An 18,678-nucleotide genomic window follows, 5' to 3' on the forward strand; every position below is an offset into this window, starting at 1 on the left:
GCAATAAATGGGCATGAAGTTGTGGCACATACCATAGTATGGATGAACTTTGAAAATATTATCCTAAGGGGATAGACAAAGGCCATGTGTTATGTAATTCCATTTATATGAAATGTCTATAATGGGCAAATCAATAGAAACAGAAAGTAGATCAATGGTTGCCAACGGCTGTGGGGAAGGAGAATGGGAGTGACTACTAATGGATATAGGGGTTCTTTTTGGCATGACAAAAATGTTCTAAAATTATATTTTAATAATAGTTGCACAACCCTGTGAATATACTAAAAATTGTTGAATTTTGTACTTTAACTAATTTTATGATATGTGAATTATATCCATGAAACTGTTAAAAGATGAGAAACTAAAATCTGAGTAATGAATTGAGATACAACGAAGATGTTAAAATCCATGTTTTGTTTTGTTTTTTTTCGGTACTAGGGATGGAACCTAGGGCCTTGTACATGCTAGGCAAGTGCTCTACCACTGAGCTACATACCAGGCCCTTTTTATCTTTTGCTGATACAGTTGTCTTGCTAATTTACACAGACTGGCCTGGAACCTGCTATCCTTCTACCTCAGCCTCTCCAATAGTTGGGATTTACAGGCAGGTCTGCCATGCCTGACTCGAATGATTTTCTTTTTAAAATGCTTTTTTAGTTGTCAATGGATTTTTATTTTATTTATTTATATGTACCATTCAGAATTAAACCCAGTGCCTCATACATGCTAGGAAAGCGCTCTACCACTGTGCTATGACCTCAACCTACAAATGATCTTTTAAAAAAACTCTTTGGTCAGTTTTAGACAATGCTAGGTAATCGAGTCATTTTTATGAAAATAGGTGAATCAAGGTAAGGAGATTATTATGGTTTGGATATGCGGTGTCCCCTGAAAGGTCCTGTGTGAAACAATGCAGGAATGTTCAGTGGTGAAATTATTAGATTTTAAGAGCTGTAATATAATCAGTGGATTAAACCATTTGATGGGTTAATAATTTGAATGAATGAATGAGTGATAACTGCAGGCTAGTAGGGCATGGCTGAGGGAAAGTGGGCGGGGGGGGTGCTTTGGGGGATTATATTATTCCTGGCTCCTCACACTCAAGCTGTCTGCTGCTTCCTGGCTGTCAGGAACTGAGCAGCTTTCTTCGACCATACCTTTCCACTATGAAGTTCTGCTTCAACTCAGACACAGAGTTATGGAGTTGGCCGACTATGGACTGAACCTCTGAAACCATGAGCCAAAATAAACTTTTTCTTCTCTAAATTGTTATTGTCGGGACTTTTGGTCACAGCAACAAAAAGCTGACTAACACAGGAACTAAGCACTTGTCTCCCTTTCTTACAAGTACTATACCTGGAGGTACTTAAATAGTTAAAGAAAGTTCTTTATTATAGGACAGTTCTCCCTAATAAAGGCAGAAGAAATGACAGAATTAGAATCTCGCAAGTTTGCAAGCCCTAATGAAAAAATGGATCTAGGCACTGTTTTCTATTACATCAGAAGTCAATGAGAACTTAAAAGTGGAGTTAATAACACCTGAGTCCAATGTTTAACATCAATATCACTAAAAATGGAACAGCGAGACATACAGGTCTCCTGATGTGATGTGATGGGAAATACACAGAACCACCCGCAAAGTATTCTTGCTAATCAAAATCAAACCTGAATTTTACAGAGCTTCTAAATCTACCTACCAGTTTATAGGAGATACAGAGTTTAAGGGAATATATTAAATGACACAAAAGACTGAATGAATTCAGCAAAAGGACTGGTCCTGAGAAATCTTCCAGGTCAAATGCTCCATTTTTTTTCCACAAATAGCAAGAATCCAAGAGACAAGAGTAACCTATCAATTAGACTTAAGGGACTATTAACCACATGTGATAAGAGACCTTGTGTGGTTCCTAGTTTGAGGGAACCAACTATAAAGTATCATTATGGGATAATGTAGAGGACTTTGGACACTCACTGGATAGAATTGACATTAAGAAACTCTTACCAGTATTTTGAAGTTGGGATAGTAGTGATGTTTGAAAAAAAAAGTTTTTTAGTTGTCTTAGATATATACTTAAATATTTTCCAATATATTTCCATTATATCTTGTAATATATCTTGTGAAGATATAGTCTAGGATTTGTTTTAAAATAATTTTAGGGTGGGGTGAGAGAAATAGCTGTGAATATAGATGAAACAAGATTGGCCATGGTGTTCATAATTGTTGTAACCAGGGGATAGGTGGATGGTGGTTCATATACTGCAGATGTTCCAGAACAAAAGTTTTTCTTAAAAAAAAAAAAAAAAAAAAAAATGGTTCTTTGAAACACTGAATTGAGCCCTGAGTATGTTTTCCCATGTAAATCAATATCTTCTTTGCCTGGTGCTAGAGTTCCTATCCAGGATATCCTTCAAAGGTTCATGTGTCAAAGGCTTGGTCCCTAGCCTGTGGCACTATTGGGAGGTGATGAAACCTTTAAGAAGTGGGGCTTTATACAAGGAAGTTGGGTCATTTAGGGTGTGTCCTTGAAGGGGATATTGGGATCCTGGCCCCTCCCTGTCTCTCCCTCTGTGTTTACAAGCTGCCAAGAGGTGAACACTTTCTTCTACACGGCACTCCCAGCATGGTATACTGCCTCAGCACACACCCAAGAGCAATGGGCCAACTGGCCATGGACTGAGGCCTCCAAAACTGTGAGCCAAAACAAACCTTTCCTTCTAATAAATTGTTTATCTCAGGTATTTTGTCACAGTGACAGAAAGCTGACTGACTAACTTACCTAAATGGATGGGAATTTCCTATTGCCTAATCTGATAAAAGCTGATCATCAGGAGGGCTGCAGGTATGGCAGAAAGGCTGAGCTTTGAAATTGGGTCTCAGTTTGAAATCTGGTACCACTATTCTCTCACCCTGTCAGATACTTCTGAAGATCAATTATCTCAGTGATCAAACAGATATAGCAATAATAGTTGTTATCTCATAAGGGTTGTTTGAGGTATTAAGTAAGATACAGAATACAACGCAGTCAGCATAGTGCCTCACAATGCCCTATAAACATTAAGGGCGGGCTGGAGTGGTGGCTCAGTGATAGAGCGCTTGCCTAGCATGTGTGAGGCACTGGGTTCGATCCCTGACACCACATAAAAATAAACAAATAAAATAAAAGTATTGTGTCCATCTACAATTAAAAACAAAAAATTTTAAGGGCAACTAACCCAGGGCCTTGTGCATGCGAGGCAAGCACCCTGCCAGCTGAGCTATGTCCCCAGCCCATCTGCCATGTTATATTGATTTATGAGTTAGAAGGTCTGCCCCAATACAATGAAAGAGAAAAATTCCACCTCTTTTTTTTCGAAATATTTATTTTTTAGTTATAGGGGGACACGATATCTTTATTTTATTTTTATGTGGTGCTGAGGATAGAACTCAGTACTTCATGCAAGCGCTCTACCTCTGAGCCACACCCCAGTCCCAAATTCCGCCTCTTAATGGGGAGAGAGACAGAGTTTTAGGCATCTGTGTCAGTCAGCTTGCCATTACTGTAACAAATACCTGAAATGATCAACTTCTAAAAAGAAAAAAACTGGCCCAGTGGTATCCACCTGTAGTGCCAGTACTCAGGAGGCTAATGCAGGAGGGTCCCTCAAACCCAGGAGTTCCAGGCCAGCCTGAGCAACAGAGTGAGACTCCTATCTCAATAAAAGGGACAGAGGGCTAGGGTTGTGGCTCAGAGGTAGAGCGCTGAGTTGCTGAGGCTGGCTTTGAACTCATGATCCTCCTGCCTCAGCCTCCCCAGCCACTGGGATTAGGGGCGTGCACCATCATGCGCAGTGGACATTTATGATAGACCACATTAAGTATCCTTGTCTCCTCAGCATTTGGTCCATAGATAAAGATATGGATTTCAAAGAAATACACCAAAAAAGAATTCAATATATATCTCTGGAACGTGCTTGCTATGGACCACCCTGGCGAACATTCTTCCTACTGCTCAACTGACTAAGCCCAGGCCCAGGCTGGTAGAAGGAGCTAGAGAAGAGCTGGGTAAGAAGAGAAACTGAAGCCAGAATCAGACAGGCCATGAGCATAGATAGGTAAATCGAGTCAGGTCAGATCAAGGAGGCCTATTTTGAGTGAGTCCAGCAAGTTGGAGACTGTCCCCAGAGGAATTGAAATGCTAATTCCTTCAGAGCCCTTCCTCCACCCTTAACAAGAACCAGCCCCAGCTTCAACCTGTTGCCAAGGTAACCTGTCCCAGGAATTGCCCCTCCCTACAGGGAGCTATAGGATTGTTAATTTGGCCTTGGCTGCTCCATCCTGCCCTTCCCCTTTCAGCCCACCTGCTTTCCAGCCCACCGAGCCTTCCAGGGCCTGGTCTTGTACAGGAAGGAGAGAGACTAGGAGGAGAGAGCAGAATTAAAAGGAAGCCCAGGACTTATTAAAAGGGCAGATCACCTGGCTTCTTGGGATAGCAGGATGCCAGCCATGGCCCCCTTCTTCTCCCAGAAGTCTATGTTACCCCTTTTTAAATAAACCCTGCTTCATATGCTTGCCTCGCGGAGCTTCTCCAATGTTCAGACTTCAACATGTGGGGGAGCAGGACTCGTCCCAGCAACCGGCAGTATCATATTTGGAGGTTCCCACAGAGATCTACACGGAGGTGAGCTCCTCTCCATGCACCCCAATTCTGTTTGAGGTGCATCTTTCTGTCTCTTTCGTTTTGGAGGGGGATGGGCAGAACCCAAAGCCACTTCGGACTCTTCTGTCCAGGCCTGGAGAGCAATTGGCGTGCGTGCACAGTGTCCCTAGTCCTGATCTGCCTTGGACGAGTGGAGGTGGGGGAAGGAGTTTGGGACAACTGTGGAATTTCCTCCCTGGGCTACACTCAGGCGAAAAACTCTAAGGTTCCTTCTCTCAAACCCCTCCCGACCGCCCTAAGGGGTGATCGGTAGATGGATGGCACTGAGGGAAAGCCCCAGTTACTTTTGCGACCTGCGGGCCACACAGCACTCCCCACCCCCGCATCCAATTCGTCCTGGATGCTCCTTTTCTTTGCCAATCAGAAACACTAGCAATCCAGATGGTGGGACTGAGACAAACATGGGATGATTAGTGAGAAAGTATCCAGATTCCCTTTGTCCGCATAGTTAGCCAGTCTAAAACCTCCCAGTACCGTTCCTGTGCTCAGATGTCCTCAATGTATTTTTTTTTTTTTAATGCTGCAAGAGGGAGACACTCTATTTTAACCAACCCCTCCCCTAAACTCCTCTGCAAAAGGGTGTTTGTTCTGTGCTTAACAACCAATAAATGTTCCCCTTACTCACTGGAGATTCCTTTAGTCTACAGGATAATCAGGCACAAAAGGTTAAGACATAGACAATTATCTTTTCTTGGGTTTTTCACAATCAGGAATTATAGAGGCAGGGAGGAAAGCAGTAATGGCCTTAAGTCTGAATCCTCCCAGGGTCTCTGGCACAGGGCAAACTGGGACCTAGCACTTTGTTAAAGGGGAACAGAAATAACTTTGGCAAAGCCGGTGATGACAGATGGGTTTTCTGAAACCCACAATGAAGCTCAAGCTTGGGGAGACATCCCTAATAGGGTAAAGAGTTTTCTCTGACGTGGAGAAAACTTGAATTTTCCATCACTCCGGTGGGAGCTTCTCTCAAGTCAGTGTGTGGATTGACCACTAGTCGACAGACTGGGTTTTCATGTGTTGTCAGGACTAACCTCAATGTCTACCAGGAGACAGGGCCTTAAGGAATCACAAACCAAGAAAACTCAATCTAGGGGACCGCCCCCCCCCCCAACTTGAAATGTTCATTCCTTCAGAGCCCTTCCTCCACCTTTAACCAGAACCTGCCACTGCTCCAACCTGTCGCCTAGGTAACCTGTCCCAGGAATTGTCCCTCCTTACAGGGAGCTATGAAGTTGTTAATTAAGGTGTCCTTGTCTGCACCATCCTGCCCTTCCCCCCCTTCAGCCCACCAGTTCCCCACCTTTGGCCACCCCACCAAACCTTTCCTGGGCCTACTCTTGTACAGGAAGGAGAGAGAAGGGGAAGGGGGCAGACTTCAACTTGTGGGGCAGCAGGACTCACCAGTAACCAGCGGTATCAAAACCACTAGAACAGGACTAAGTTTTCACTGCAGAGTTACCTGGCCATGAGTCAGTGGTTCTCAAAAATAATTTATGAGACCAAATTTGGTCATCTGTATTTAATTATTGTCATTAATTTGACAAATTGTAGTTCAATACTGTTTTCGCATTTTTTTTTTTTTGTACCAGGGATGCTCAACCACTGAGCCACATCTCAAGCCCAACCCCCCCCTTTTTTTTTTAATTGTTTTTAAATTTTTTTTCTTATTTTTTTAGGGGGGGTACCAGGGATTGAACTCAGGGCACTTGGCCACTATTTTGTATTTTATTTAGAGACAGGGTGTCACTGAGTTGCTCAGCACCTTGCTGTTGCTGAGGCTGGCTTTGAACTCGCGATCCTCCTGCCTCAGCCTCCCAAGCTGCTGGGATTACAGGCAGGCACCACCGCAACCAGCTTAATGTTTTATTTTGAGATAGGCTCTTGTTAAGTTGCTTAGGGCCTCACTAAGTTGCTGCGGCTTAGCCTCCCAAGCTGCTGGGATTACAGGCATGCGCCACCATACCTGGCTCATATTCTATAATTCTTGAGGGTTAAGGAACTCTTAGAGCCATCTTTCAAGGTATTATTTCCATAATTCTTTACTGTTTATTTGTTTGTTTACTTGTTTGTTTGTTGGTACTGGGGATTGAGCCAAGAGGTGCTTTACCAAAGAGCTACATCCCTAACCCTTTATTTTTTATTTTAAGACAAGTTCTTAAGTTGCAGAAGATGGCCTCCAACTTGTGATCCTCCTGCTTCAGCCTCCCCAGTAGCTGGGATTACAGGTGTGCATCGCCTCACTCAGCCTTGATTCTTTATTTGAATATACAGCAGATTTCCATTTCTTACCTTTTAATCAACAACTGCTGACTTTTATATTTTCTCTGACATTATCTAAAATACTAATCCAGGAGAGTGGTTTCTTTTCTCCCGTTTTAAATGTGCATTATGCAATTACCAATCTTCTATTTGGGGAAGGAAACATTTATTTCCTAGAGCTTAAATATGCAAAGTTAGAGGCAAGCTTGAACAATGTCTAATTAGAGCCATTTACAGTAAACAAATGATTGATACAGACACCTCTGTAAACAGGGAAGAGGAGGACGGGCCATGCTGAGCACTTTGTTTATTTTCCATTGAAAGAGGATGTAAACTGCTAATCACAGGCTTGCCTCAGCTTCATTTCCATACAACAGAACCCCTTATGGGTTTTCTATTAAAGAGAGAGAGAGAGAAAAATCACTTTTGTTCACAGAATTTGTTTGTGTAGAATTCTTAAGTGCTATTAACACAGGTTATCCAAGGGAAAAAAAACAAAGAACAAAAGAGTTCTTTAAAAAAAAAAAAACCTAGGTGCTTCTAAGCTTGAATTCATTTTGCTATTGAGAAGATCCCAGCTGACAGATGGATATAAATGCACAGAGAAGGAAATACACACTGTGTCTTTGACCATGATCTGGAAGTTGTGTCAGAAGAGTTTGGCATTGGATTCACTTGGCCAGAAAACAAATCCTGGATTGGGGGGGTGGGGTGGGAGGGGATGGATGGGGGATGGGTTGGGCACTTTTTATTTATTTTTTTTTTTTTTACTTTTCTGAAATTGTGAGTGTAGCAGAACATATAGCTAGAGATCTGGAATCTTCATGGTGAAGAAAGAACTATCGAAAGCATTTTCTCAGAATGAACTGTTCTTGTCCAAGCTAAGACCCTGACTGATATATTTGAGAGGGTTTTAAAGTTGTTCAAGATTCTTTTTGACTTAAGTCCTTTCTGACCTGTTTCAGAGTCTGATGAATTAGATGCAGTTCCTCAGAAGTATGCAACCCTTCCTAACTTCTGGAACACCCTTCATGTCATGTTTGAGACCATTCTTAACTTGTTTCAGACCTATCCCTTCACGTGAAAGACCCTTCCTGACATATTTAGACAGTTCCTGACTTGATCAAGGTAATTCCTGATGTATTTGAGATGCTGATTTGTTTGGGGCTTCCTAATTGTATAAGATTCTTGCTGACCTATTTGTGACTCTTCCTGGCTTGTTTGGAACCCTTCCTGACATGTTTGAGACCCTTCCTGATGTATTTGAGATTTATCCTGAGGACTTTGACATACTTCCGGACACATTTGAGACAGTTCTCAACATATTTGAGACTCTTCCAGTCTTTTTATTTCAAACTCTGCCAAACAACTTGGAGACCCATTCTGACTTGACTTACTTGACACCTTTTCTTGACCTGTTTAAGAACATTTCTGATGTAGTGAGGTTATTCCCATCTGTTTGAGTGTCTTACATACATAAAGCTTTTCTGGATTATTTTAGAAACTTCTAATTTGTTTGAGATGATTTCTGATATGTTTGAGACCTCATTGAACATTTTAGAATCTGACATATTAAAGACCTTTTAGGACTTGTTGGACAGTCTAACTGGTGAGAAACTTCTCGACATCTTCGCCACCATTCCAAAGTTGTTTGAGACAACTTGATCTATTTCATAAATCTCCTGATGTATTTAAAAACTCCCTGACATGTTAGACTACAGTATTGACTACTGAAGCTACTTCCTGTCTGTTATGATCCTTTCCAAAAGTATTCGAGATTCTTCTTGTTGAAGCTTTTTCTGACAAAGACTCTTCCTGTCTATTTGAGACCCATCCTGAGGTAATGAAAACTCTTCCTGACAACATTAAGATCCTTCCTGCTGTATTTGAGACCATGCATGAATAGATTAAGGCATTTTCTAACGCATTCAACCCTTTCCTGGCTTGTTAGACACCAATTCTGATTGTCTTCCTGACATGTTTGAGACGCTCTTTGGGGCATTAGAGATACTGACTGATGTAACTAATCCCTGTCTGTGTATTTGAAACCTTTTCAGATGGATCTGAGAGTCTGTATTGTTGAGAACCTTCCTGATGTATTCTAGACTTGTACAGATGACATTCAGGCTTTTCCTGACTTGTTTGAGACCACACCCAAAGTAAGAGCCTTACTGACATATCTAGAAGCATTTCTGCCTACTTTGAGATCTTTCCCGATTTGTTTAAGATGCTTTCTGACCTGTTGGAGACCCTTCCCCATGTTTGAGACTCTTTTCTGATGAATTTGAGATACTTCCTGAATGGTTCATGTCTTGTTTGAGACTATTCATGACAAATTAGTCACTTTTTTTCTGACTTGCTTTAGATCCTCCCCAACTTTCCAAACCTTCCCTCACATGTTTGAGATCCTTTTGGAGGTATTCAGGTTTCTCTCTCTTCATTGGAGATACATATCAACTTGTTTAGAGCTCTTCCTGAGTACTCTGAGAACCTTCTAGACTTGATTGATGAGATTCCTGATGTATTTGAGACCCTTTCCCACTGTTTGCAGGGCTTCCTGACATTTTGCTACTTTGCCTGATGTATCTGAGATATTTCCTGATGTATTTGAGACCCTTCCTGTGACCATTCCTGAAATGATGACATTCTTAATTACATATGAGACATTTCCCTTCAAGTTTGAGTCCCTTCCTGACTTAATTATAACTCCTTTTAACTCCTTGAAGAACCTTCCTGACTTGGTTGAGGTGTTTTCTCCTGTATCTGAGAGTCTGCCTCACTGTTCTAGATACTTCCTGACAAGTTTAATATCCTTTCTGACATGTTTGAGACCCTTCCTACCACATGTGAGAAACTTATTGATGTATATAAGACTTTTCCAAGCTTGTTTGAGAGATGTTATAGCATGAGACTCTTTGTGGTATATTAGGAACCTGTTTTGACATGCCTGAGACACTTCTGAACTTGAATCCCTTACTTAAACCCCTCCAGATTTATTTGAGACTCTTTTCTCTTTGTTTAAAACCTTTACCAGCAAATTTAAAGTTCTTCCTGTGATGCAAGAGATCCTTCCAGTCTGGTTTGAGATTTGTAATTTTTTAGACCCTTCCTGACAAGATTAAGACCCTTTCTGATTTATTTGTTCACACATCCTGATGTACATAAAGGCTTTTCTGACTTGCTTCCAATCTTCCTGTTTGAAACCTTTAATGACGTGTTTGAGACCATTTCTGACATGTTTTTTATGTTCATCCTGAGGCATTTGAGATATTTTCTGTATTTGAGATTGCTTTGACATTTTTAAGATTCTTCTTGTCTGTTTTAGACCATTCCTGATGAATCTGATTACTTTTTAGAACTCGTCACATATTTGAGACTCTTTATGACTTATATGAGACTCTTCCTTATGAATGTGACATCTCCTCTGACTTAATTGTGCCTTTCCTTAAATTTGTCTTTAAATTTTTTTAGTTGTAGATGGATACAATGGACACAATATCTGTATTTTTAAAATTTTTATTTGGTGCTGAGGATCGAACCCAGTGCCTCACACATGCTAGGCAAGCGCTCTACCACTAAGCCACAACCCCAGCCCTCCTTCCCTAAATTTTTTGAATACTTTTTTTTTATTATTATTAGTTGTTCAAAACATTACAAAGCTCTTGACATATCATATTTCATACATTTGATTCAAGTGGGTTATGAACTCCCATTTTTACCCCGTATACAGATTGCAGAATCACATCGGTTACACATCCACGTTTTTACATACTGCCATACTAGTGCCTGTTGTATTCTGCTGCCCTTCCTATGGGACGAGAGGTGGGAGGGAAAGGGAGAGAGAGGGAAATTGCATGGAAATGGAAGGAGACCCTCATTGTTATACAAAATTGTATATAAGAGGAAGTGAGGGGAAAGGGGAAAAAAAACCGAGAGAAATGAATTATAGTAGATGGGGTAGAGAGAGAAGATGGGAGGGGAGGGAGGATAAGAATACTTTTTTTTGTACTGGGAATTGAACCCAAGTGCTCTTAACCTCTGAGCCACATCCCCGTCCCTTTTTATTTTATTTTATTTTTTATATTGACACAGGGTCTGGCTAAGTTGCTGAGGCTGGCCTTGAACTTGCGATCCTCCTATCTCAGCCTTCTGAGACCCTGGGATTATAGGGGTGCACTACCATGCCCCTATTGAAACACTTTTTGACATGCCCAAGACTCTCAGATGACCCAAGACCCTTCTGTCTTTTTGTAACATCTTATGGAATCATTTACATCTCATCCTTATTACTTTGAGAATATCTTAAATTTGTTTGAGATGCTTCCTGATGTATTTGAGAACATTCCTCTATATTCTAGAAAGTTTCTAGGAGGTTTGAGAAACTTTCTCTCATGACATCTTCTGCCAAATAAGTTCATTCTGACTTATTTGGGAACCTGCCTGGTGTATTTACAACATATTTTAGACTCTCCCTGACATGTCTGAGAACCTTTATGTTGACATGAAGTGGTTTCTGATATACTTGAGACTCTTCCTTGCTCCTCTAAAAACTTCTTAGAAGTTTGCGTACATGCTATTATGATTGAGGTCCTTTCTGACATATATAAAAATCTTCCTATTATATTTTTATCTCTTTCTGTCATGTTTGATACCCTTCATGAGTTGAGATTCTTAGTATTTTTTTCTGACATATTTGAGAACTGTCTGGGGGTGTTTGTGTCTCTTTCTGTCTGTTTGGGGGCACTTAATGACATATCTCAAGCTCTTGAACCCTTCTGGACTTGTTTGAAAGGATTACTGATGTAGTTACTGATCATATTCACCTCTCTCTTCTAGGTGGTTCCTGAGATGATTCAGACACTTCCTAATATGTTTAAGACCATTCCTGGTGTGTCTGAGACATTTCTTGTCATGTTTTTGAACCTAAAATATTTAAAATTCTTCCAGACACATTTGAAAGTCTTAAGAACTTCTTTGAGACTATTTGCAACATCTTAAAGACCTTTTCTGACTTGCTTGAGATACTTCCCATCTCATTTGAGTCTCTAACTGAAATGTTTAACACCATTCCAGATGTATTTAAGACTGTTACTGACCTTTACTGACAAATTTCATGCTCTTTCTGTCTGCTTTAAGATCCTTCCTATCTAGTTTGAGAGGATTGCTAACATTTCAGATCCTTTCTTCCAGAACATTTCCTGTCATGTTTCTGAAACATTATGTGATGTTTGAGACTCGTCCTGATGTATTTGAGACATCATGATGATGTTTCTGACTTTCATGGATCTTGATACATTTAAGACCCTTTCTGACCTGTATCTAACCATTCCAGAAGTATTCAAGTTGCTTCCTCTCTGTTGGAGAAATATCTTGGCTTGTTAAGGATGCCTCCTGACATGGTAAAAACTATACTTGATTTGTTTGAGACTTTTCTGATGTTTAAAACTATTCCTGATATGTTGGCTATACTTTCTGATGTGTGTGGGAATCTTCTTGATGTCTTTGAGACATGTCCTGACTGTTTGAGACCATTAGGACATGTTTGAGACACTTCTTATTTCCTTTTAATTATTCCTGGAAGTTTTGAGAATCTTTCTTTCCTATTTGAGATTCTTCCTGACATATTTGAGACTCTTCAGCACATTTTTAAAATGCTTCCTGACATACATGAGGTGTTTTCTATCTTGCTTGAGACCTTTCCTGACTTGTTTTAGAAGCTTCCAGACATACCTGAGACTCTCAAAATAATCTGAGACTCTTCCTTCAGTTGGGTAAACTCCTTACTACCTTGAGAATATTCCTAACTTGTTTGAGATGCTTCCTTGGGTATTTGAGATTCTTCTTCTGCATTTGGACAGTTCCTGAGAAGTTTTAGACCCATCTATCATGTTTGAGATTCTCCCTCACATATTTGAAAAACTTCCTAATGTATTTAGACCCTTTTCTCTTATATTTTAAAGAATCCATGACTTCTTTGCAACTTCTTGTCATGTTAGGTATCTTCTTTGATTCACTTGAGACCCTTCGTGACAAGTTTGGGAACCTTATAGAGACACTTCAGTCTCTATTTGAGTCCTTTATTTACACAAGTAAAACACTTCCAGACTACTTAGAGACTTCCACACTTGTTAGAGAAGATTCCTGATGCATGTGAGACCCTTCCTCTCTATTTAAAACACTTCCTGACATGTTGGCTCTTCTTCCTGATTTAGTTGAGACTCTTCCAGACAGTTGGAGACCATTCCTAACATGTTGATACTCAGGGCTGTATCAGAGATATTCCACTTCTGTTTGAGCCTCTTACTGGTTTATTTGGAACTCTTCCTTACTACTTTGGTTTCAAAAACTTCCAGACTTGTTTGTGATGCTTCCTCTCAAACTTTTCCTATCTGTTCTAGATATTTCCTGTCATGTCTGAGACATCTTCTAGTGTGCCTGAAGGTTTTCTGATGTATTAGAGAAACTTCCCTATGTATTTAACACTCTTCCTGACAGAAGGAGTCTCAAAATTCTCAAGAAAACATGGTAGAAAGGGTCATTAGTAGAGCAAGTGCCTCAAATTCAACACAAATTATCTCAACATGCAGGAACAGTTTAAGAGCCTTCTAGACTATCAGGTGAGATACATTTTTTTACTTCCTTGAGACATTTCCCTACTTGTTTGCATCCTTTACTGACAAATTATAAAGTTCTGCTTATGACATTGAAAACCTTCCAGATAATCTGTGAAGTATTATATGTACTTCCTCTCTCCTTGTGGCACTTCCTGCAATGTTTGAAACACATCTGACATGATGAGATTCTTCCTGGTGTATATGAGACTCTTCCAGATGATGTTGAGGTTCTCTCTGGAGGGCATTTGAAACCCTTTCTGACTTTCAGGAGAATCTATTTGACTTACTGACAATAACTAAGACCTGTCCTTGTTTGTGACTCTTCCTGACAAGTCTGAGACTTCTTAACGCATCCATGACCTTTCCCAGCTGTATGAGACTATTGCTTTCAGATTAAGACACTTACTGACCTACTTGAAACTCTTCCTGACCACTTTGAAAACTGTTCCTGTCCAGTTTGTGATGATCTGTGAAGGTTTTGATGTATTTGCTCTCTATCTGTGACCCTTTCCACCATGGTGGGGACAATTCTTGACAATTTTGATATGCCTCCTAAAATATTAGAGACTTTTCCTAATGTCACCTGTTTGGAACTATTAGAAACATTCAAAACTGATGAATTTGAGAGCTTTCCTTACCAATTTTATACCATTACTAACTTGTTTTGGTCTCCTTCTATCATGTTAGATGTTCGTCCAGACTATTCGAGACCTTTCTTGTCTGGATAAGATAACTCCTGATGTATTTGAGATGCTTCCTGATATAGTTCTACCTTTCCTAATTATTTGAGATCCTTTCTGATATTTTTAGATCCTTCATAGATTTGTGACCATTCCTGATTATTTGATACTACTCCCTTAAGTTTAAGATCTTATATGATGTATTTCAGGTATTCTCCTCAGTCCTTTGCAGACATATTTTGATTCCTCTTGACTACATTGAAGCTATTATGGACTTGTTTGAGACTTATGTATAATGTCTTTGAAACTCTTCCTCTCTCTTTGAGTGGTTACGACACATTTGGGACCCTTCCTGATATATCTGAATCCTTTCTGTATGATTGAAACTCTGCTTGTTTGACTTACGGCCCTTCCTGTGGTAATTCAAATTCTTCCTTACCACATGATCCAACAATTCCACTCTTAAGTATATACCAAAGGAAAATGAAAACTCATGTTCACACAAAAACTTGTATTCAAATGGTCACAGCAGGGCTGGGGTTGTGGCTCAGCAGTAGAGCACTCACCTAGCACATGCAAGGCCCTGGGTTCAATCCTCAGCACCACATAAAAATAAATCAATAAAATACAGGTTTAAAAAAAAAATGTTCACAGCAGTTTTATTTATAATAGGCAAAAAGTAGAAACAATTCAAACATCTACTAGCTGATAAATAGATATATGCATATAATGGAATAATATTTAGGTATAAAAAGGAATGAAATATTGACACATGGAACAACATGCATGGATTTTAAAACATTATACTAAGAGGAGCCAGGTGGAAAGACTCCATGCTACATGATCCCATTTATACGAAATGGGATGTGTTAGTGTTAGTGGGGATATGGAGAAATTTGAACCCTCATACACTGTAGGTAGGTATGTAAAATGGGGTAGCCAATTTAAAATAGGCAACTCCATAAAGATCAAAGATTAGTCATTGCCACTGCCTGGGCTATGGGAGAATGAGGAGTGATTGCTAATATGGATACAGTTTCTTTTTTGTAGGGTGATGAAAATATTCTGGAATTAAATAGTGGTAATGTTTGCATAAGCTTGGGTATATTCAAAAAAGCCACCAAATAATACTTTTCAAAGTGGTACATTTTACTGTATGTGAATTATATATCAATAAAAATTCTATTATTAAAAAAACTTGCCCTAGCCGTGCATGGTGGCATATGCCTGTAATCCCAGCAGCTCCAGAGGCTGAGACAGGAGGATCACGAGTTCAAAGCCAGCTTCAGCAAAGGCGAGGTGCTAAGCACTTCAGTGAGACCCTGTCTGTAAATAAAAAATATAAAATAGGGCTGGGGATGTGGCTCGGTGGTTGAGTGCCCCTGAGGTCAATCCCTAGTATGAAAAAACAAAAGCAACAAAAACAAAAAAACCCTGTTCCTAATGACTTTCAACTTTGAGAAAATTTCTGACCTGTTCCGACTTTTCAAGACCTTTAAAAATATGTTTGAGACATGGAAACCTTTCCAGAAATATTAAAGAATTTTCTCCCCTATGTGCATATATGATTACACAATCGATGTAATTATATATCACGTACAACTGGAAAAAATAATACTCCATTTATGTATGATGTGTCAAATTGGATTCTACTGTCATTTATAATTAACCAGAACAAGTTAAAAAAAAAAATATTCTCTAGCAAGGAACAGTGGTGTGTACACCTGTATTTCCAGTGACTGAGGAGGCAGGAGGATTACAAGTTCGAGGCCAGATTCAGCAACTTAACCAGGCCCTAAGCAACTTCACAAGACCTTGTCTCAAAATGAAAAATAAAAAGGGCTGGGGATGTGGCTTGGTGGTAAAGTACCCTTGGGTTCAATCCTCAGTACCCCCCCCAAAAAATATACATATCTGTTTATGTATATTCTCAACTATTTTAGATGCCCCTAGACTGTTATTAGAGCCACTCAACATGTTTGGACCTCTCCTGACTTGCAGGAGAACCTTTCTGATGTGTGTAAGATATTTTCTATTTGAGACTCTTCTGTTTAAAAAATATCCCTGACAAGTATAATACTCTTCCTGATCAAAAGCACATGAAATACCATTTTTTACCCACTAAGATGGCTAGAATCAGTCAGAAAACAAGTGTTAGTGGGGATATGGAGAAATTTGAACCCTCATACACTGTTGGTAGGTATGTAAAATGGGGTAGCCAATTTAAAATACAATCTGGCAATTCCTCAAACAATTAAACAGATTTACCATATGATCTGACAATTCCTCTCTTAAGTATAAACCCAAGAGGAGTGAAAACATATCCACACAAAATCCTATACACGAATTATTATTATTTATAATAGCCGAAAATGAAAACAACTCCAATGTTCATCCGTGGATGAATGAATAGACAAATTAGGTAATCCATACAATGGTATATATTTTATTTCATTTGTTTATTTTTATGCAGTGCTGAGGATTGAACCCAGTGCCTCACGCATGCTAGGCAAGTGCTCTACCACTGAGCCACAACCCCAATCCCCAATGGTATATATTTAAAATTAAAATAAATTAACCAGAGATTGAACTCAAGGATGCTTAACCACTGAGCCACATCCCCAGCCCTTTTTAGTTTTTATTTAAAGACAGGGTCTCACTAAGTTGCTTAAGGCCTCGCTAAGTTGCTGAGGCTAGCTATGAACTTGTGAGCCCCCTGCCTCAGCCTCCTGAGCCCCTGGAATTATAGGCTTGTGCCACCGTGCCCAGCTCATTCAATGGAATATTATCTGGCCATAAAAAAGGAATGAAGTATTGCCAGGCACAGTGGCATACACCTGTAGTCCCAACTACTCACGGAGGATAAGACAGGAGGATCACTTGAGATGAGGGGTTTGAGGGCAGCCTGGGAAACATAGTGAGACCCATCTCTAAATAAATAAGTACATAAGAGTGAAGTATTGACATACATGATGACATGGGTGAGCCTTGGAAACATTACACTAAGTGAAAGAAGTCGATCAAAAAGGACCACATATGTGTTTTAGTTCATAAGAAAGTTCAGAATAGGAGCATCTGTAGACACAGAAAGTAGGTTAGTGATTGCTTAGGCTGAGAGAAGAGGGGGACAATAGGGGGTGATAGCTAAAGGGTGTAGAGTTTCTTTGTGAAGTGATAAAAGTGTTCTAAAATTGTGGCGATGACTGCATATAAATGTGAATATACGAAAGACCATTAATTTGTACACTTGGGGTGAATCATATGCTACGTGTATAATAACTCATAAAAGCCTGTTTTAAAATTTTTCTAAAGACTCCTTCTGACATGGTTAGGACACTGACTTGTTTGAGACTCTCCCTAAAATATTTCACATCCTTCTGTCTTTCTTGAGATCTTTTCTAATTTCTATGGAACACTTCCTGACATGTTTTAGACCCTTCTGGTTATACCTGAGTCTTCCTTTCTGTTTGAGTGAGACCCTTGCGGACTTGTTCTATTCCCTCTTTACATGGTTGAGAATGTTTGTGAATTAAATCTTTTCCTAATTATTTGAGAACACTCCCTGTCTGATCAAGATGCTTTTCCTGTAGGAAAAAAAAAAAAAAAAAGACCTTTTTTATGATTATTTGAGACCCTTCTTGATGGTTTCAGGCCTTGACAAACCTGTTTGAGATCCTTTGGACATGCTTTGGACCCTTCCTGATTGATTGAGACTCTTCCTGCCTTGTTTGATATATTTCCTAATTGGAGATTTTCCTGCTGAGCATGGCGGCACACATCTGTCATCCCAGAGATTTGGAGGCTGAGGCAAGTAGATCATATATTTGAGGCCAGCCTCAGCAACTCAGCGAGATCCTGTCTCAAAATAAAAAATAAAAAGGGCTGGGATGTGGCTCAGTGGTTAAGTGCCTCTGGGTTCAATCCCTGGTACCAAAAACAATCAATCAGTCAATCAATCAATCATCAATAAATGCTTTTCCTGATGTGTTCAGTTCTCTTCCTGTTCATTTGAAATGTTCTGACTTGTCTGAGACCCTTCTGATGATTTGATATTCTTCCTACTGACCTTGAGATCCTTCTTAACTTGTTCAAGGCTTTTTCTTAACTTACTTGAGACCTATTCCAAAATGTTCGAGCACCTTCCAAATCAAGTCAAATTCTTCTGTGGATCATTGAGATCCTTCCTGACTTCTTGTAGTAGATACTTTTCCTGAAACATTTGAGATTCTTCTGGATGCATTTGAAGTCCCAACCCTGCTGAACCTTCAGGAGACTCTTCCTGATGACTCTGTCATATTTGAGTTCTTCTCTGACTTGTTGATACCATTCACCACATGCTTGAAATACCTGACATTTTTGAGGCTTTTCATGGTGCATTTAAGATTCTTCCCCTTTCTTTGGGACCCTTCCTGACTTGTTCGAAATTCT

The sequence above is a fragment of the Callospermophilus lateralis genome, chromosome X, assembly GCF_048772815.1.
Source record: "Callospermophilus lateralis isolate mCalLat2 chromosome X, mCalLat2.hap1, whole genome shotgun sequence".
Classification (NCBI taxonomy): Eukaryota; Metazoa; Chordata; class Mammalia; order Rodentia; family Sciuridae; genus Callospermophilus; species Callospermophilus lateralis.